This window comes from Mus pahari, chromosome 1 (genome assembly GCF_900095145.1).
Source record: "Mus pahari chromosome 1, PAHARI_EIJ_v1.1, whole genome shotgun sequence".
Taxonomy (NCBI): Eukaryota; Metazoa; Chordata; class Mammalia; order Rodentia; family Muridae; genus Mus; species Mus pahari.
Window position 1 is genome coordinate 61,280,771 of NC_034590.1, and position 22,088 is coordinate 61,302,858.

Here is a 22,088-nt window from a genome sequence, read left to right on the forward strand (position 1 = left end):
AAGGTCTGTGATTCTATCTGGCTCTAGAACCCTCTGAGTGATAGCTGCCTTTGTCTCAAACAAAGCAAAACAAAAGAAAACACATTCGGCCTAAATGTACTGCCCACGAGCGGGTAGTGAGAGGGCTTAGTCTCAGCAGCGAGCTGTGCGATCAGAAGCTCCGAGACGGTTTTATAAACACGTAGTACCCAACACGGCTACAAACCTCCTTGCTTCTGGATGAGGAATGGCAGATTAATGAGGACAATAAGTTGCTCATAACAGCTCCAAAGTAGTGATGATCTTGATAGGCATTCGTAAGCAATGAGGCTTTGGATTTATCATGCGTGTCTTCTGCCTGGGCAGATCCCCATGCACATAAACCTCGTCTTTTCTTCCAAATCCATCACAGCCGTCCCACTGAGAATTTTCTAGACCACTTGGCCCTAGAAAAGCTGAGAATTCAAAGATACGCTGACTGGAGGTCACTTTCTGAGTCACCGGGAGAGCTAACATGAAGAGCCAATTTCTTTCCCAGGGCTTGCTTGAGGTAATCAAAGGAAAATACTTGGAGAATGAGGACATGTATGACATGCTTATCAAATATGCAGATGATTAAAGACTGAATGCTAACTTAACTCTGTGTTTAGGTAAGTTTCGCAAACTCTGTGGGCATTTGCAAACGTTTTAGAGAAACAAGTCAGTTGTTCTGACCTCTCTTTTCAAAGTCAGAGATGGAACACAAGACCACTCACGTGTTGTGGAAGCATGCTACCCCTGAGCTCCAACCCCACCACAAGGCAGCCAATCAAAAACAGGTTTTTCCAACTTGGTTTCTTCTTTTACTCTTTTTTTTCCTCTTTCTTATAAGTAAGTCTTAATGTTCCAAACATTTATTCAAAAGAACACTTTTGGTGTTATAAACTTAGCTGATAAAAGTTTAGCTGCATACAATCCCATGTACTGCATGGTGGCTCTCACCTCGCCTACTGGCTTCCTGGATGCAGCCTAAGAATCAACAGGCAATCTAAAAACTTCTTCCTGTTTGCAAAGCCACTGTTGATTGTAAGAATTAGCTGTGTGAACCACCAGGGCTGTCACACGATAGCCTTAGAGTGACTAGGGATATGGCTTAGTAGAAGTCCTTGCCTTTAACCCTTAGCATTGACCAAACGAATAAAAACCTACACAAAACCAACAAGAAATCCCAACCAACCCAAATAAAAGAAACCACAGCAAACATAGAACCCAAACCAACCAAGCTTCAGAGCTGGAGATCTGGGCGGGTCCTGCTCCACAGAGTAATTACTTATGTCACTTCCAGTTGCTTCATCCCCCTGTTCCCTTATGTATTAAAAGTGGTGGTAGTAACCTTTGACAGGCAAGAACGGTTTGTAAGCTGTAGAAGACTAGATGAATGTACAGTATCATTAGCATTCTCTCCTGTGCTCGGCGCCCTTCGCTGCGAGGAGATGGCTTTATCTTTAGAATGACTCAGTAACCAGTGGGTTAAGCTACTCTTTGGCAAGCTTGTTTGGACTTAGAGGTGATACTTACCGCATTTGGACTTCATCTTTCCTGTGAGACAGGGTAGACGACATGGGCTGCTAACACAAGTGATTAAACCATGGAAACACCGTTTAAAGGGAAGAACTGTCCCCCATAATGTAGCCTTAGTGATAACCCAGCCATAATCTCTTCTCCAGAAAGCCCGGCCTTAATAATAACTATTGTTATTATTGGGTACACACTAAATGCTAGATTCTCTTTTTTATATGGGTTATCTCAACATCACAAAGGCTGTCTGCGATGATGTTATTTATATTTTATAGTGAGAAATGACCTAAAGAAGAAGGATGAGTCTTCTTTTATTCTTCTTTAGGGGATAAGTAATTTGCTGGTGTACATACCATGGTCCCTGAAGGAGCCTGAGCTCTGAATTCAAACCTCTGAACTAGTTAGATCTGCATCTCCCAGTTAGAGGAAATTCTTTTCCTCACACATTGTGAGGGCACTATGCCTCATTCTTCATCAACGTAGTGCCCTGGTCAGCCAGCCTCATTCCTCCATTTTTATTTCTTCCTCCATGTAAAAACGCTTCATTAATCTTCATAGAACTCGGAAGGAGAAAGCATGGATTACTCAGGGACCCCCCTGCCCTCTAATCCTTCCCCTTTGCCTTCCATCAGTAGTCTTCACTCAGGGCATCTCAGGGGACAGAGCCGTCTCTTCCTTTAGGGAGCGAGTCCTGTAACTAATCCATCTCTGTCAGGACCATTTTCCTCCCCTGCTTGTCTCCATCTTAGGTTTTGCATGGCTTTTCATTTGGCTCTCCTTTCTCTCTATTGACTGACTGCTCCAGCTCTTCAGATAATGCCAGGCTCTCTGCAGTGCTCCTGCTGAGCTGCCTCTTTCCTTCATATCGCAGCCACAGTAAAGTTCTTATTAGCATCTGGAAGATGCTTTCCACAGTGGATCATGGAAACCCTGAGCTGGGTTGAGCTCTAAATGGATAGTGAGAGAGCAGTCGGGGGAGAGATGTGTACACTTGTCTTGAAACCTGCTTAGTCAGCAAATGGAGGACTGGCTTGAACACTTCTCTTAGTTGCCCTTCCAATAGCAGCAGAAGGGTTTGCTGTCCAGCTTGGGGCATTTCATTAAGGGTTCAATGGTGAGCTTTAAAATCAGTGTCCAGGTCAAAGAAATAGTTGGAAGGTGCTGTGCCACTGCAAGAGAAGACAGAACAGTAAAATAGAGAACAAGTGGCCTCAGGGATGTGAAACAATTTCTACCCTTGTCTTACTTTTTTAGCATGGCTATATGCCTTTGGTAAGTTTTTAAATATCCCCATGTTCATTTTTCTCTCTGTGATGTGAGAAATAACACCTACCATGGGAACGTCTGTATGAATTAAAGGCACTGGCCAGGTACACTCCACCCATAGGAAGGACTAGTTTTTGATGTTCTAAATCAAACCCCTACAACTCATTTTCTCCTAACTGTGCATCTCTGGACAGCTTGCCCCCATACTCCTTTCATCTTACGGTGCTACAAACCCTCCCGGGGCATTCTCAAACTCTAGATCTGTATCAGCAGCTGCTGGTGCTCCAGTTTCCCACTGCCTAGAAAGCAGAGCTGCGTGTTAGCTTTCAGATCTACATCAACATTGATTTTGCCCTCCAGTGCTCACTTGGAGATGAACTTAGCATTGGCATGCTGAAATAAATGTGAATACTAATCTACTTTCTATTTTGATAGCCTCTTATACAAATGTTGACAATTTCTGATCTGAATCATCTGCATGGGTCTGGTGATAATATCTTCATATAGAAACAAAACCCAAATTGAGCAAAAGATTTAATTGAAATGCATCTCAGGTTTTTGCATGCAACCATTATCAGGGCACTGCTTGTTCGTCTCTTAGACAGTTGGCATCTATTCATTTAACAAATATGCATTGACAATCTCCAGTTTACAATGGCCTTGGATGAACTGGGATGCACTGGTCAGCAAGGCAGTCATGGGGTCACTGGAACAAATTCTCATTCTCATGTAGCTTACACTGTAGTGAGAAATACAATAAACAGGCAAACATGTCGACAAAGAAAATAAATTCAAACAATGTCTTCAGTTAAAAAAAAAAAAAACAGAGCTCCATAATACTGACTAGAGAGAGACTTTTGTTTCTTTTTATATTTATTTTAATTTGCAAATAAATTTTTTTTTGAAGTCTAATGATCAGGGAAAGAAGAGGAAGGCTCCTCCAAAAGCTGTTCATGAGCCATGATGTGAACTGTGAGGCGACAACCCTAAGGGCAATCCTATTAAGGAGAAGGAGTAGCAGTCCAAAGGTTCTAGTGCAAAGGAGCTTGGGCAGGAAAAGAACACAACACGGCTGAGTCCACCTAAGCTAGAAAGTGAGACTGCAGAGATAGCCAGACGGAGATCATATAAAGTTTTATTGGGTGTGACAGAACTTGTTCTAACGATAGGGAGAGACTATGGACAGAGTTGGAGTGAGCAAGGAAGAGGAATGGACTTGGTGTGTGCGTGTACCCTGCACAGATCCCTGTGCAGGTCATGTTTGTGTGAGTGCAGGTATGTGTGTGAGCCATCAGCCTCAGCAGCTATCTGCTTTGTGTTCTCCAGACAAGGTCTCATACTGGGGCCTGGAGATGACAAATTAGATATCCAGGAAGCCCCAGGGATTTGTTTTTTTTTCATCTCTGCTTTCTTAGCTCTGGAGATTACAGACACACACTGTACCCGGTTTTTATAGGTGCTAGGAATTAAACTCGGGACATCATATTTTACTCTACTACCTTCCTAGATCCCCATTTTTGTCTTTAAAAGATAGTGATTGAGCTGATGAGCTGGTGAGCTGGTTCAGAGCTGGTAAAGGTGCTCTCTTCCAAACCTGATGACGTGAGTTCCACGTGGTAAAAGGAAAAAACTGACGGACTTTCACTAACTGTCCTGTTACCTGAATATACACAGTGTGGGACATGTAAGCCCCCACCCTCACACACAACATAAGTTAATAAAGGCAGTTTGTAGGGTGTGGTACAAGGTCTTATTTTGTGGACCAGGCTGGCCTTGAAGTCACAGAGATCCGTCTGTCTCTGCTTCTTGACAGCTAAGTTTAAAGGTGTGAGCCACCATGAGTGGCAAGTAAATGCAAAAAAGACTGTATCTTTTAGATGGAGCATGGAAGCATGTGGAAACTCGTTTTTGTAGAAGTCCAGATGAGTGACAGTGGCTTCAGAGTATGTGATGATGATGGTGCTGATGCTGGAATTCACGATTTATTTTGGAGGGGTTGGTGATCAATTGGATTTGGGGAATTAAACAGATAGGAAGCCAGAATGAGTTTTCTTGTGACTATTTTAATGTGAATGTCTGTGGATAAGTGATGCCATTTACAGAGATAAGAAAGACAGGATTAAGACGTGTTTAAGGGGTTTGGTGCCTGCTTTGGTTGTGCTAACCATACAAACCTATGAGAGCCCCACACCAAGTTGTAAAAGTCCAAGTTGCTTGTCTATTTCAGGGCACTGCTACTCTTGCTCATGCTGTGCAGCCCAGTAGTTGGCTAAATTAGGGATCTGTAAGAAAAGGAAGCAGACATAGTTGCCAACTGAAATGCCTTTGTAATCATGTGTGACATTTCCTGAGCGCTAAATCCTAGACTGGAGCCCACCGTGGGCTTTCCTTGGACATCTACATTACCCATTACGATGTGTCTAGACACTTGTGGCTTACAGAGGAAGCAATTTCTCAGAACAGTTACATTCGTCTACAGAATACTTCCAAACTACATATTTCTATCTGTAGATCCACTTGACATAAATAGATAGAATGCGGCACAGTATGAAAGGCTGGAAATCTAGATGGAAAATGTTTCTCAGATGTAGACATTTACGTTTCAGATACCAGTTCACAGATTTAGAGCCCTTAGATGGAGACTACCTAAAAACAATTGATTTAGCAAGAACACAAATGCCTAAAATTATAACACGTGTGGGGAAGGGGTTTTCTACTCAGAAAAAAATGGCCTTTCCTTCCTACCTGCAGCATTCGTCTCTGTGTATTTGTTTCCTCAAAAGCTGTTAAATATGGATGAAATTTATTAGAATAGATTTGCATACACACACACACACACACACACACACACACACACACACACACACACACACACATTTAAACTTGCTTTCAAGTTTAAGTGACCTGGATATTTAGACAACAAAACATTCAATAGAAAGACTTAGCAGAAAGTGCAGTCATAAAAGATTTATTAAGGGCTGGAGAAATGGCTCAGCAGTTAAGAGCAGTGACGGCTTGCTCTTCCAGAAGTCCAGAGATCAATTCTCAGCAACCGCATGATGGCTCACAACCATCTGTAGTGGGATCTGATGCCCTCTTCTGGTGTGTCTGAAGATAGTGACCGTGTACTTGTATGCATACAGTAGATAAATAAATGTTTTAAAAATATTTATTAAATATTTATTTAAAATATATAATTAAATATTAGAAACTGGGCATAGAAGTACATGCCTATAATCCCTGAATTCTAAGAGTGGTGGCAGGAGAACTGAGAGTTTGAGTTTACCTTGAACCAAGCTATTCCAAGCCAATATTAGATACATAGTGAGAACTTGTCTGAGTAAATAAATAAATTAAAGTCTAAAATTCATAAAGGATTAAGTTAAATATGAGGCTTGAAGCTGGGCATGGTGGTTCATGCCTGTAATCTCAACATTCAAGAAGCTGAGACAGGAAAATTATGAGTTCCAGGCTAGCCTGGGCTACATAGTAAATTCAAGGTCAGTCTGAATTAACTAGTAAGACCAATCTTTAAAAGTGGGGTATGGTAGTACATGGCCTTTAATCCCAGAACTCGAGAGGCAGAGGTAGGTGCATCTCTGTGAGTTCTAGGTCAGCCTTATTGACAAAATAGGTTCCAGGTCAGCCAGGGTTACATAGTGAGATTGTCTCAAAAGAAACAAAAAGGCAAAAGAGAAAAAGCTAGTTGTGTCTGTAAGAAAAATAATTCTCTTCTGAGTTCAAATTGCTAACTTTGAAGAAGTAATTTCCTCTTTTTGAAAACAAGTTCAATTAGATTTATTTTCTTTTTCGAGGCAAGGTCTCACTGTATATTCTTGACTGGCCTAGAACTCACTATGTAGACCAGGCTAGCCTCATACTATAGAGATCTGCCTATGTCTGCCACCCAAGTGCTGGGATCAAAACCCTGTGCCACCACACCAACCTCACTTTTTCCCCCCTTCTGTATAAAAATTCCATGTGGTAACCATGGCTGAAGCCTGTCTCATCTATATGAAGCCTCTGGTGCAGGTTTAACAGAATGCTCTGCGAATTTCTGACCGGGAGATTTAGAGAACCTGACTCTTTCTGGAGATCAGGTGAGCTAGAGGTCTTGGAGATGGCATCAAAGGTGGCCTTACTGGAGTCATTCATGTGATGATGCTGTCCCTGGCTGAAGGGTAGCTATCATCCACAGCAGTAGTTCCCCCCGTGGATAGGGAAGGAGCACACAGCCCGGGTCAGTGGCTTCTCAGTACAGAACAATGGGGGGGGGGCTTGCTGATCTTCTCCCCCCAGTAGCATATAGAGATGTTGATCAAAGTGATGGCCCTCAGATGGCAGGGGCTACCCGATTAACATCCAGACAGTCAACAAGTGCCTTGAACCTGGGCTCTTAGTCATTGTGAATCTGAACTGGCATGGTAGTTAAAACTTCATTCTCAGTGATACCTCCAGAGAAATAATCTCAGACTCCTTGATGGGTAGGGAAAACACGTCTCCTGCAGAGACTCAATCTCATGCATTGATCAGCCAGCCCTATTCACTGAATACTGAATTCACTGGGGATGCTATTCGCTGAATTCAGCTCTGCCTTTACCACCTCTGTCTGGTCCAGGCAGACTGTTCTAAACCTTGTGCCCCTCTCACTGCACCTAAGTCGTCGGCCATTCAGTGTCTTCTCAAGGGAGTTTTCTACTTTTAACCAAAACAAAGTTCTTCCCAGCAAAATAACATCTACCTTGACACTAGCAGAAAAATTAATTATGACCTTTCATCTATTTTGTGACCATCTTTGGAATTTTTTTTAATGATTTTTCACTTCTCAGGTGGAGTATTTTATCATCAACTTACCTGTTTAACTTATTTTATCTATTCATTAATCTTTTTTGAAAAGCTGAAATATATCTCCTGAAATTCTGCCTCCTCAGCGTTGCCACCCCTTTCCCATTATTTCTGAGAGGCAAGATTTGGCAACATTGAGAAGAAAATAAAGAGTGCAGTACACTGAGCCAGCAAGATGCTCTATGGGAGACAGCGCAAACCCGACAGTATGAATTTAATCCCCATATTCCACTGTGAAGGGGGAGAACCAGATTCTGAAGGTTGTGCTCTGACCATACATGCACTGTGGTCTTAAGCACATGTGCAAACAGACACGCACACACACACACACACACACACACACACTATTACTTTTTATTGCCATGACAAAACATCATGTCCAAAATGACTTACAAAAGAAAGCATTTAATTTGGGGTTCACTGTTCCAGATGAGTAGAGTCCATGACCATCATGGAAGGAGCATGGCATCAAGCAGGCAGGCAGGTAGGCAGGCAGGCAGGCGGGCAGGCAGGTGGGCATTGTATTGAAGTAGCTAAAAGCTTACACCACAAGCATGAGGCAGAGTGTGAGTGAGCAAACTGGGTTTTTGAAACCCAAAGCACACACCCAGTGACAAATACCTTTCTCAAGGCCATACCTCCTAATCCTTCCCTGACAACTTCAACCCAATCATTTAAATACATAAGTCTATGAGGGCCATCTTCATTCAAACCATCACACACACAGTAATAAAATGTGTATTTTACGTATTTATTTTTTCTTCTAGGCAGGGTACTGCTACATATCTTTGGCTGTACTGAAACTCACTGGAACTAGGTTGAGTAAATATATTTTAATTTAATTAAAGAACCATAGCACCAGCACCAGTACTGACTGAGCAGAGCCTTGGGAAGCATGTGATCCTGAGCCATTAAACTTCTCTGATATCCCAGATATTCAACAATTTAGACTTTGCTAACTATTATTTCCCAAACTTTCTTAAAGAGACCCTTCCTTCCTTCCTTCCTTCCTTCCTCCCTCCCTCCCTCCCTCCCTCTTCTCACTCCTTCCCTCCCTCCCTCTTTCTCTTTCTTTCTTTCTTTCTTTCTTTCTTTCTTTCTTTCTTTCTTTCTTTCTTTCTTTCTTTCTTTCTTTCTTTCTTGTTTCTTTGTGTAGACCAGGCTAGCCTCAAACTCAAAGATTCACCTGCCTCTGCCACCCAAGTGCTGGGATTAAAGGCATGTGCCACCACCAGGAAGATAGATAATTCTTATGTCAGTGTTTAAAAATTGCTTCTCTGATTGTTCTTCAGAAATGATAAATCAGAAAGGTTTAGGGGTCAAGGAAGTTAATTTTTAATAAACATTTCTTGTGATTTATATGATCACAAAGTTGTGAAGACAGTAATACAGGCCATCAATACTATGATATTCTGTAAGTAAAACTCAGAATGGCATGCATTATCTTTATAACTTAATTTTAGTATACATAGGTTTGTTATGATCTTAGACAAGCCAGTTGTGCTGATATATATATGTGTGTGTGTGTGTATGTATATGTGTATATATATATGTGTGTATGTATATGTGTATATATATATATATGTGTGTGTATATATATGTATATGTATATGTATATGTATATGTATATGTATATGTATATGTATATGTATATGTATATGTATATGTATATATATATACTAGGCAAAGAATTTTATTAACCTTTTCCAAACTTTATTCCCAGGCTTCTTCAGCTTAATTTGCTGTAAAGAATGAGTTAGGTATAAGTGAAAACTGAAAAGAGCTGCAGTGTCCAGGGGGCTTGCGCTTAAAAATATTAGAGATCTAGATTTTATCAGATCCATAATAAACAAAAAATTTTAAAAAGCAGTCATGATATAAAATAGCAGATCCTGTAACTTCTGCAAGTATCACCTTCTTTAGAAGCTGTTTCAATTCAGTTTGCATCATTATCAGAAGCCTCATCAAAATTCTCCACCAGATCTGGAACCTCCTCCTCCTCCTCCTCCTCCTCCTGTCCAGTAGCAAGTGGTGCTTTTCCGTCCACAGATTGTTTGGGCAGAGCTTTAGCCCGGCTCCTTAAACAAGTCAGACAGTCTGCACCCAGCTGGTTTAGGATGCTGGGAAGCATTTCTGTCTGCTGCTTTGTCTCAGCGTGGCCTATAATGGTGAAGGTGTCTGCTGCCAGAGATGCCTGGACTTTAGGTTGTCAAAGTGGATCACTGTTCCTTGGTTTGTAAACATGTTCACCTCTTCAATACCAGATATATTGTTTACTCTTAACTTCTCTAAGGAGAACTGAAGTTTTTTTTATCGTCTGCTGTGGCTGTTCTGTGAACCACCTTTATCTTTCTACGGGCAGTTCCCTTCCCACCAATGCGCACTTGTGCTTGCAGTTTGGAGAGTTTTTCCTGGTCCATGATCGTTTCTTTCATCTTGTCAGCGTGGAAATGGGGCCGCGCGGGGAACTAAGGTTCACACTCAGGGGGTCTCGGGCAGACCAGCTGAGATAAGGCACACACACACAGGGACGTAAGATTTATATTTTGTCTCTTTAACATAAGCCAGGGTCATCTGGGAATGCAAGGTCCAGCCTTAGCTTGGAGAGGGATTCCTGAGGAAGAAGTGTTTGGGAACAGCAGAAGAAATAACTCAAAGTCATTCATAGAAACAAGCTGACAGTCTCGTGTTCTGCTGAGACAGCTCTCTGCTAGAGACAGCTCTCCACTTGCTAGAAAAAAATTCTAAAAATTCATAGGTTTTCCAGAAAAGAAGAAGAAGAAGAAGAAGAAGAAGGAGAAGAAGAAGAAGAAGAAGAAGAAGAAGAAGAAGAAGAAGAAGAAGAAGAAGAAGAAGAAGAAGAAGAAGAAGAAGAAGAAGAAGAAGAAGAAAGAAAACTTGCTAGGAAAAATTCTTGGATTTTCTGACAAAAGTCAGAAAGCCTGCCAGACAAATTCTTAACTAGAAATTCTCTCTAGACAGCTATTTCTTGCATACCAAACACCCAGTCTCTTATTTACACATCAATCCAATCATTTAACCAGGTTGCCTTTTGATCATCCCATGAATCAGCAGTTTTTGACCTTACCACTTGACTCTTAGAAGAAGATAGCAGGTACATTTTTTTAAAAACAAACATGGCAAATGAATTCAGAGATCTGCCTGGCTTTGTAAGCACAAACAATAGGTTTAGCTGGGTGGGATCAATATAATCACCACTTCCTAAAACTCCTTCCTTAATATCTTTCTGACAAGCCGGCTCATAGTGCAGCTGCCTCTGATCTTTTAGGTCCATGAAGCCCCTCATATAATTCATATTGCATCATTATATATTTTGCATAGTTGAGAAATCTTGTTTATATATTTTTGAACTCATATTTTCAGAGTTCTTTCCCACAGCCTTAAGGGCTGTTCTGAAGGTCTCAGCATCACAGAGACACATTCTTGCTTTGTGGAGTCATGCTGTTCCTAATTATCATGGAGTCATTATCCTTAACAGGGAGAACATTCCCTGAAAGAGGAACATGAAAATATGCATGCTATTTTATAAACAAGCCTCATGCTTAGAAACTGTTAACACTTGTGGAGGCCCATACCCTGCTAGCTTTGATTCAGGGGTGGGAATTTTATCCTGCTGTCCCTTCTGCATGGACATTCAAGACTTCGAATAGGAAGAAGGAACCTCTGCTGTAAAAATTATTCCATCAGATCGACATGTTGGCAAGTCTGTGGGGGAATTTTCCTAATTAATGATTGATATGGGAGGGCCCAGCCCATGGGAGGGCCCAGCCCACTGTGGGCAATACTACCCTGGGCAAATGGTCTTGAGTTATATAAGATATCAGGCTAAGCAAGCTGAGTATGGGTGGAAGCCAGTAAACAACGTTGTTGTGTGGCTTTGAAGGAGTCCTACAGGTGTCATACAGGGAAGTGAACCATGTGAAAAGAAAAGAAAAGAAAAGAAAAGAAAAGAAAAGAAAAGAAAAGAAAAGAAAAGAATAAAAACCTGGTGCAAATTGACTTCATCAACCTGGATCAGACTTGAGATAGTCTAATAACAGGCTGTTTATTCCCAGTGTATTTAAGCCCAGTATAATTTGGAAAAAAGGTTTCCTGATGTAATACAATTCTCATTGCACAAGGAAGCATAATTACACTGAAACTCAACTAAGGGTACATGTCATTTCTTCCAAGAAGATGGGTCCTAGAGATACACCACAGTACTAGCCTAACAGCCTAAGGACCCAAGGTCTGGCCTGATCTCAGTCATACAGACAGCAAGGTCATTTAGGCTACTAGTCACCTATGGTATTGGTTTTGGGAGTTTTGGGGAGCCTCTGACTATAAGGGTCATTTCTATTACTAGTCACTTCTGATCCTGTTTGAAAGGAGCTTGTTATGGCCTGGCCCAACAGACAATGCAGATCACCAGACTCTTAATCACTTCCAGTTCTCAGCTTTCTGGAAGGAAGAACAGGTTTTCCATCTTTCTCATTAGAAAGACAATCCTGTGTGCTTAATGGTCTTAGTTTCTCTGGAGATCTGTGGGCATAAAGACCTTCATGTTATGCTCTCAACATGCCTTCTGCTTTATTTTGTGCCCCCAGGTTCCTGCCCTGTTAGAGTTCCTGCCCTGACTTCCTTGATGATGATTGTAAGCTATAAGGTGAATAAACCCTTTCCTCCACAAGTTGATTTTGGTCATGGTCTTTATCACAGTAATAGAAACCTAAGTAAGACAACAGTAGAATATTTTAATTGGAATTTATACTAATTTTTTTCTGTAGGTTTTATAAAAATGTCAAATATAATTCTGATTAATGAAGAAGAACCCTTTTGGAGCATTAACTGGCTTAGTATCAGCAGAATAAGGGCAACAAGTATTGTAAACATTTTAGTAATGTACAGTGCTGCATACATGTTTATTATAATAATTATTAGGCATAATAATTATAGCTATAATGGTATAACCTACAAGATCTGACTTGTGTGTTAACCAGCACACTGCATTTTAGTATACTGCTGGAGAATTTTTCTAAGCTTCATGGAAACAAAGCCTAAATATTATGTATAAAAACAGCCCAAAAATCTATTCTTGGTTGAATCTAAATTGTTATTTCTTTTCTCAGATTGACTTTTACCTTATTGGATGTTTTAGGTTATATTTTATGTTTTTAGATATCTTGGTGCTTTTCAGGTATCCAGACATGTATTTTGTGTTTAATGTCAGGATAACAATGTCAATGGTGATAATGTACTTTGTACATAGTGTGTGGTAGGACATTGAAGGAATGAGGAGTATATGAGACTTAAGAAAGGTAGATATATGTGTAGAACACCCATTGTTTGTTTCAAATGAATGACTACCATGAAGAATTTACTGGGCTCCTTAAAGGAACCATCAACTGTTCCAGTGGCTTGCACACAACTGACATTGAGTTCACTTGTTTTCAGCTTTGCCTCTGAGCCCTGCAGTCAGCTGGAAGTATGGCAATAGTGGGGGATGAATAGACACATTTCTGTAAGTTAGGTGTAATGGATGAGGCCTATGACCCCAGAAGTGAGGATGCTGAGGCAGGAGGACCACTACAGATTGAGGGTTTCCGGGGTAACATAGTGAGTTCCATGTCAGCCTGGGCTACAGAGTGACTCCCTGTTTCAACAAGTAAACAAACAAATTAGAGCCCAACAGTACATGGGTTGTGGGCCATAGCTATGACATGTGGTTGATGAATTATTTTCAATCTGATATTCTATTTATTACTCATGCCTATCTCCTGTCTGTGTAACCCAATAAACTATTACAGGTTTATCCAGTGTAGTGAGTTTATTCATACAGTAGACATGGTTTAGCATCTTGGTTTTACCTTTTTTTTTTTTTTTTTTTTTTTTGAGACAGGGTTTCTCTGCACAGCCCTGGCTGTCCTGAAACTTAGAGATGACCTGCCTCTGTACTCCTGAATCCTGGGATGCACCATCACACCCAACTTTTTGTGAAGCTTTGAATTTTTGTTGTCTACTAGCTAACATCTTCTCCTTGTTCCTAGAATATAGTACCTAGGATAAGATGTTATGTTAGGCTGGGTATCGTAGTACATGCTTTTAATTCTGGAGACAGAGATAGGTGTAACTATTAGTTTAAGGCCAGCCCATGCTGGATAGCAAGACTCTAATTTATCTTAAACAAAACATCACCTCTGCAAAGCCTACATGTGGAGGATAATTGAGTGTTGGCTATACTGAATATATAAGAAGTAATACATTACCTAATTAACTGCACTATAGGACCTTACTAGTCTTTATTTCTCTTCATCTGACATTCTGCAAGTGACAATGATAAAATTCTTTATAACATTAAAGCTTGATATGCAATGTGTTTTGGGAAGGACTTAAACTACCATCTATGTGAATATGTAAACATGTTCACTAATAACAATCAATTGTACACACAACATGTACTTTATTTTTCTCTCATTCTGGAAGAATCAGAAAGCGTCCAAGCGTTTGAAACAACAAAAAATTGTGGCTTTCTTTTTCTGCTAGTGTACGACTAATCTGTATAACTGTTATGCATATTTTTATGTTTTCCTGAAATTCTTTGTCTCTCTTTTTTAATATTTAGTTTTATGTACATGAATATTTGCCTTTACGTACATATGTATACCGTGTGTATGCTTGGTGCCAAAGAGATGAGAAGAGGGTACTAGATCTCCTGGAACAGGAGTTATAGATGTTTTTGAGCCACCCTGTGGTTGCTGGAAACTGAAACTGGGTCCTCTGCAAGAGTGGGAAAGTTATTACTTGAGTCAATCGACGAGCAAGACAGTGGCTGACAAGTCTGACTTGACAAACATTGGAGAGGACGTGGAGATAAAGGAACCTGTGTTCACTGTTGGTGGTGGTACAAAGCAATACATTGTGGAAATCAGCTTAGAGATTTCTCAAAACATTGATGCAGCTATTTTGTTGCTGAGCGTACACCAGAGAACCCCATACTGTAGCTGTAGTGTTTGTTGTTGCTTTATTGTTGCTTTATTCACCATGACCACGAATTGGAATCAACAGATGACTGGATAATGAAAATTTGGCAGATATACAGATGAGCTTAGAATGTATAATATTAAGCAAGGTCATGTAATCTCAGAAAGAAAAAATGCAAGTTCTCTGTCATATGTGGGATCTAGCCAATAATATATATAAACAAACGTGCATGTGGGACAGCATAGCATGTAGAAAACAGTACAAAATAGCTAAATATAAGGGGATGACGAAGGACTAAACATGAGCTTTGAAGCAAGATTAGAGCCAACTGTTTTCTAATTCTGTTATAAATCTTTTATTTTGGGGGATGGATAAATACATAAAAATGTTTTTGATAATAAAAGTGTAAAATCAAATGTTAAGTTCTATAGCTTACATTCTGAATGGTTATTCTAACTGTATAGAAGTTCATTGAGATTTATAGAGTTTGGGTCTGGTTTAAGTTTGGTGTATGATTTTCTTATTTGCAAGTTTTTTTTTTTTTTTTTTTTTTTTTTTGGTTTCTCGAGACAGGGTTTCTCTGTATAGCTGTATAGCCCTGGCTTTCCTGGAACTCACTCTGTAGACCAGGCTGGCCTTGAACTCAGAAATCTGCCCGTCTCTGCCTCCCAGGTGCTGGGATTAAAGGCGTGTGCCACCACTGCTCGGCTTGGTAGAACTTTCAATTCATAATTTCCTATCATTCTAAGAAGTCTTTCTGCTAGGCAGTGGTGTTGTAGGCCTTTATTCCCAGGATTAGGAAGGAAGAAACAGGCAGATCTCTTAGTTCTCTTTGGGTACCTACAACCTGACATACACTCCGTTTATGCTTATTTATGTTCCCAATTTGAGGCAGCTTGCGATCTTTCCAGACTTCATGTTTTTCCTTATAAAACAGAGTAGTTATCTTCTGCTGTCATTTCCAGCTCTGACACTCTGACTGTATGATCTATGTATCCTGAAGCCAGCTTCCCTAAGCAATCTGTCTTGTCTGGGCCATTGAGAAATGGCATAGCACTCTTGCTTTCTTTTAAGGAGTGTCTTCATTTCTGAGTCATTCTTACTGAAAGCACTTCCAAAGAGCCTGGAGCAGTACTGTATATTTAGTGGAGAACGAGTTGAAGAATTACCCATTCAATATTTGCAGAATATTTCAGAATTCCCTACTCTATAAAAACTGCTAAGTATTCCACATAGTTTCTTATTTTCTAAAAAAAACAAAAAACAAAACTTTGCTCTTAAGCTCTCGCCTTTCTTACTCTCATCTCTAGCTCTCCTTTTCTCCCTCCCTTCCCTCCTTCTTCCTATGTGGCCATGGCTGGCCTCTCTTCATGTTGACACAAAACTGGCCAGCAAGCACACTGTAGCTTTTCTTTACCCCTTCATACTTGAAAGAGCTTTACTTGAAGAACAATGAAAGGACCAGAATGATGATGTCAACTTTTAAAGGTTAGATGTGGTGGGAATTTGATGTTTGTGGACAGAAGCCTCTGTAGCTGTGCAAAATGAGGACAGTGGGGAGAAAAGATCTAATTAGATGGGAGTTGGCGTTCTTTGCATGGAAAAATCCAATCATTTTAACTATTAACAAATATACCTTTGTCCTTACATGCTAATCATACTGAGTAACTTTACTAAAAGTATTTGCCCTTGTCTTTAAGAATCTGCCCAAGACTAAATTGAAAAATAGTTGACTAATTTCTTTGGCAAACATTTCATGACAGCCTAAGATTGACTCTGTCATGTGGTTATTAGTAGTCACTCTTATGTAAGTCTACAATGAAGAAGCAAGTGGGGCAAAAAGAAATACAAAATATATAGTTTAAGACGGAAAGGAACCTCTCCCTTCCCTGGAATCTGGGACTTTCTAGTGGTTACCCCAGTTCCCCATCCCCCTCTGCTACATGTTTCTATTCAATTTCCTGATCTCCTGTACTTTTCTCCTGACCCTTCCAATACCTGTTCCTGCTCCTCTTTCCCCCTCCCTCTCCTTTCTCCCTCCCTGGTCCCTCTCTCCCTTTAGCTCCTGTGATTATTTTGTTCCCCATTTTATGTAGGACTGAAGCATCCACACTTTGGTCTTTCTTTTTCTTAAGCTGCATATGGTTTGTGGATTGCATCTTGGGTATTCTGAACTTTTGGGCTAAAATCCACTTATCAGTGAGTATATACCTTGTGTTCTTTTGTGTCTGGGTTACCTCACTCAGGATGATATTTTCTAGTTCCTTCCATTTGCCTAAGAATTTCATGAAATCATTGTTTTTAATGGATGAGTAGTACTCCATTGTGTAAATGTACCACAATTTTTGTATCCATTCTTCTGTTGAGAGACATCTGGATTGTTTCCAGTTTCTGGCTATTATAAAGGAGGCTGCTATAAACATAGTGGAGCATGTGTCCTTGCTGTATATTGGAGCATCCTTTGGGTATATGCCCAGTAGTGGTGGTATATCTGGGTCTTTAGGTAGAACTATGTCCAATTTTTCTGAGGAACTGCCAGCTTGATTTCCAAAGTAGTTTTACCAGCTTGCAGTCCTACCAGCAATGGAGAAGTGTTGTTCTTTCTCCACATCCTTGACAGCATCTGCTGTCACCTGAGTTTTTGATCTTAGCCATTCTGATTGGTGTGAGGCAGAATCTCAGGGTCATTTTGATTTGCATTTGGCAATGCAAATCACTAAGGATGATGACAAAGGATGTTGAACATTTCTTTAGGTGTTTCTCAGCCATTCGAGATTCCTCAGTTGTGAAGTCTTTGTTTAGCTCTGTACCTGATTTTTAAATATGGTTATTTGGTTCTCTGGAGTCTAACTTCTTGAGTTCTTTGTATATTTTGGATATTAGCCTTCTATTGGATGTAGGGTTGGTAAAGATCTTTTTCCAATATGTGGGTTGCCATTTTGTCTGATTGACAGTAGCTTTTCAATTTTATGAGGTCCCATTTGTCAATTGTTGATCTTAAAGCATTAGCCATTGATGTTCTGTTCAGGAAAATTTCCCCTGTGCCAATGTGTGTCAGTCAATGGTTTTAGCCAAAATCCCCAACAAAGGGGAGATACAAGCTGTAGAGAGAGAGCACCTCCAGTAGATAAGCACAGCCCCCAGTTGAGGTATGGGGCCACCCACAAATCTCAAAATTTTAAACCCAGAAGTGATCCTGTCCAAAGGAAAGAAAGGGACAAAAAAAAAAATGGAACAGAGACTGAAGGATAGGCCATCCAGAGACCACCTCACCTAGGGATCCATCCCATCTTCAGACACCAACCTCCTACATTATTGCTAATGTCAAGAAGTGCTTGCTGACAAGAACCTGATATGGCTGGTCCCTAAGAGGTTCTACCAGCACCTGACCAATACAGATGCAGATACTTACAGTCATCAGACTGAACCTGGAAACCCTAATGGAAGAGCTAGGGGAAGGACTGAAGTAGATGAAGGAGATTGCAACCCTGTAAGAAGAGCAGTAGCAACTAACTGGACCACCCAGAGCTCCCAGGGACTAAACCACCAACCAAAGAGTATATATGGAGGGAGCCAGGACTCCAGATACATACAGTAGCAGAGGATGGTCTTATCTGACATCGGTGGGAGGGGAGGGAGGCTTGATGCCCCAGTGTAGGGGGATGCTAGAGGGGTGAGGTGGGAGTGAGTGAATTAGCCTCATAGAGGCAAAGGAGATGGGGGAGAAGGGGATGGGATGGGGAGTTGGTGGAGGGGTAATGTTGAAGGGGGATATCATTTGAAATGTAAACAAATAAAATGATTGATTAAAAAAAGAAGGAAAGGAACAGAGGGAAATTTAATGTTGGAATCAAAGCTTGTTGGAAGAGATAAGATTGAAGAGAGAGTGGCCATAAATGCAATAAAATAAGGGGTGCCCTCAGGGGATGACCCCACCCAGAGAAACCTCCAAATTAAGAAAAATAAAAACAGACCAAGGAGTTTTATGCTCCTAAAAAGCAACAACAAATAAAAACTGCCATGGATATGAGCCAAGGGTGCCAGGGTACACCCCAATTTTGTAGTTAACCTTGGCAGTGTTGCCCTTGTGATTCAGGCTTGAATAATATAAGAATAAAGGGGCTGTTCGAATATTCCTCCATGACTAAGGAGAACCACTCAGGTCAGGCATGCGACAAGGAAATGCCTACACGGAGGCCCTGAAACACCGTCGTGTAAAGCTGCAAAGGTGAAGCCTGGATTGCATTGGAGACCCCAATATGTTAAAGGTGCCAGAGCTGTGAAATATCTGTCAAAAAGAACTGCATAAGGGGCTGTGAGATGGCTCAGTGGGTAAGAGCACCCGACTGCTCTTCCAAAGGTGCAGAGTTCAAATCCCAGCAACCACATGGTGGCTCACAACCATCCTTAACGAGATCTGACTCCCTCTTCTGGGGTGTCTGAGGACAGCTACAGCGTACTTACATATAATAAATAAATAAATTTAAAAAAAAAAAAAGAACTGCATAAAAGGAATGGAACCAGCCCAAGAGAGAGATGTGTGTTGCAAGCAGCCAAGCGGGAAGGGCAGAGTCATCTATGCTCTTTAATATCAGACATGGAGCTATATAATTGCTCTGCTGGGTTTCAGTCTTGCTTTGATCCAGTATTTCTTCATGCTGTTGTCCCCATTCCTCCCTTTGGAATGGTGATGTGCTTTCTGTGCCATTGTATGTTGGAAGAATGTGATCTGCTTTTTGATTTTGCAGGAAGTTTCAATTAACAAATTGCTTTGAGTCTCAGAGGAGACTGGACTTTTAAACGCCCAAGATTATGAAAGTCTGGAAACTTTTGAGGTTGGACTAAATGCACTTTGCATTATGATATGGCCATGAGTCTCTGTGGCCAGGGAGTGGAATGTGGTGGTTTGAATAAGGATGGCCCCCATAAGCTCATTTGCTTAAATACTTAGTCCCCAATTGATGAAATCCTTTGAAAAGGATTAGAGGCCTTGTTGGAGGAGGTATGTTACTGGGGGTAGGCTTTGAGGTTTCAAAAGGCTTCTTGAATTCTAAGTGTTCTCTCTCTGTCTCATGGTTGTAGATGAAAGATGTTGAACTCTCTGGTGTTCCTTTGCTTGGCCATTGCCTTAGGAGGATTTTATTGCTTGAAGAGACACCATGACCATGACAAGTCTTTCTTATAAAGGAAAATCTTTAACTGGGGCTGGCTTACATTATCATCATGGTAGGAAACATGGCAGCATGCAGGCAGACATAGTGCTAGAGAGGAGCTGAGAGTATCTGGATCTGCAAGCAGTAGGAAGATTATGCCCCACTGGATATGGCTTGAACTTCTGAGACCTCAAAACCCGCCTACTTGTCACACACCTCCTCCAACAAAGTCACACCTCTTCCAGGGCATGTCTACTAATAGTGCCCCTCCCTATGGGGGCTATTTTTTTTTTTTTATTCAAACCACCACAGCCATCATGAATTTTAATCCTATGAAACTGTATGCCAAATTAAACACTTTTTAAAAATAAGTTGCCTTGGTCATGGTGTTTTGTCACAGCAATAGAAAATTAACTAAGAGAAAAGCCATAGCTTTACTGTCTAGACTACACTTCAAGTCTTTTGACCTTGAACCAGTACTTTTTGTATTACAGCATACTTCAGATTAAGGACAAATGACAAAATATACATCAACATATCTTGGAGACATGAGCTGTTAGTGGATAGGAGAGTCATATGCATTCTGGCACCTGTTGTGGGTTGCCCTGGTGCTGTTTGTATTTTGATGTTAATTCGGTTTCCTCAAGAGGGGCTGTTCCTCCACAAGGAATAGATCATATACTCAGGTGATCTCACTGAACCTCCTCTCCATTTGATTGGTCAAATAAAGGCTGGAGCCGATGATTGGGCAGTGGAAGGAAAAGGAGGTCTCAGAGAAGAGGAGGAGGAGGAGGAGGAAGAAATAAGGTGGATCAGAACCACATAGCCTGGAGAAGTTACAAGTAGCAAGAGGTCTCATAGCTGGGGAATAAATTGGATAGTGATCGATCTGCCCAATCTAGACATATAGCTTATAAGTTTAATAACTGGCTATGTGTTTTTTTTTTTAATACGGGCTTATTGGGGTAAGAAATTACTGCAACAGGTGTCCAAGGATATGACTTGGCAACTGTGCACATTTCCTGCACTAATTCCACCAGCCCTGCTCACTGTCTGAATAATGTACTTGTTCCACCGGGGAACATTTCTGCATACTCTTTCATGTTCTATTTTAGTAATATCAATTTGCTAATTGTGAAGACAAAATTACTATATTAGATCATAAAGAAAGCCTGCCTTTGGTTTTGTTGGTTTTGTTCTGTTGCTAGTTAAAAAACCTTTTGGTATGCCTTATAAGATTGTACTTAGCCAAAACGCTTAATGTGTAAGAAAGCTTAAATATAGGCTTTGTCTTGTATTAAAATAATGCAGCTTTAGTTAATGTAATAAATTAACCAGTTTGCAGTCTGAGGTTGAAAGTTACATTTGCTTTGTTGAACTCTTTGGTACTCTTAAGAAAGCACCCTAGGATCCTTTTTAAAATGCACAATCAATGAACTCTGTGAAATACAGAAAAAAAGTGTTTAACCTAATTTGATAGGAAAGAGCCCAAATTACCTAATTCTTCATTTTGGAAGAATATAAACATAACATTTGAGAAAATGTTTCTATACTCATGAGCTACAATAAATTCACAACGTTCTTATCCTCAAAGAAGTTGTCTTGATGTCGTTGACGTCTAGAAGGCACAGAGAATTAGGACGATTTGGCCTGAGTAGAAGAAGGAGATGATTAGTGAAATAAGTTCAGATTGGCCTCTACTGTTTACCCCAGAGAATAAGACATGAAATCCTAATAGGGGTTCTACCTCCTGGGAATAGGTAGGTATTCAATAAGGAAGATAGACACTACATATAACCATGTCTTTGTGTGTGCATGCTTATGTTCATGCTTGTGTGTATAGCCTGAAGATGAGAAAATTAGTGGTGTTCTTCAATTGCAGTTGACCTTGTTTGACAGGATCTCTCATTGTCCTGAGTTCACCAATTATCTTAATCTAGGTCACCAGAACTCTGCCTGTCTCTGCCTCCAAAGAGCTAGGATTATAAGCACCACTAAATACTGAGACTCCAACTTAGGTCCTTGTGCTTGCAAGGCAAACCCTTCACCAACAGAGCTAACACTCCAGGCTCAGTAATCATGTTTTAAGATGTAAACTCACTTTTCTTTAATATAATGAGTATTGTAGTTTATGGTCAGGAGACAGAAGTCACCAAAGATATAAACTATCTATTCAGTTGTTTTGCCATTCTCAGTATGTAGCTGTTACCTAATTTTCTAAGATCATTGTTTACACTTTAGTCACTATTAGGTAACACCAAATTCAGTTCACCAACCATTCATGCCATTGAATAAGACTTTCCAGCC

At 40.5% G+C, this 22,088-nt stretch overlaps 1 non-coding gene and 1 pseudogene across 1 annotated transcript; both read right to left on the bottom strand.

Moving 5' to 3' along the window:
- Positions 1–9,583: 9,583 nt before the first annotated feature.
- Positions 9,584–10,082, bottom strand: LOC110337211 (annotated as a pseudogene).
- Positions 10,083–10,561: 479 nt separating this feature from the next.
- On the bottom strand, positions 10,562–10,620 carry LOC115062798. The gene has a single exon (XR_003842723.1). It is a non-coding gene; the product is annotated as a U7 small nuclear RNA (small nuclear RNA).
- Positions 10,621–22,088: the final 11,468 nt, after the last annotated feature.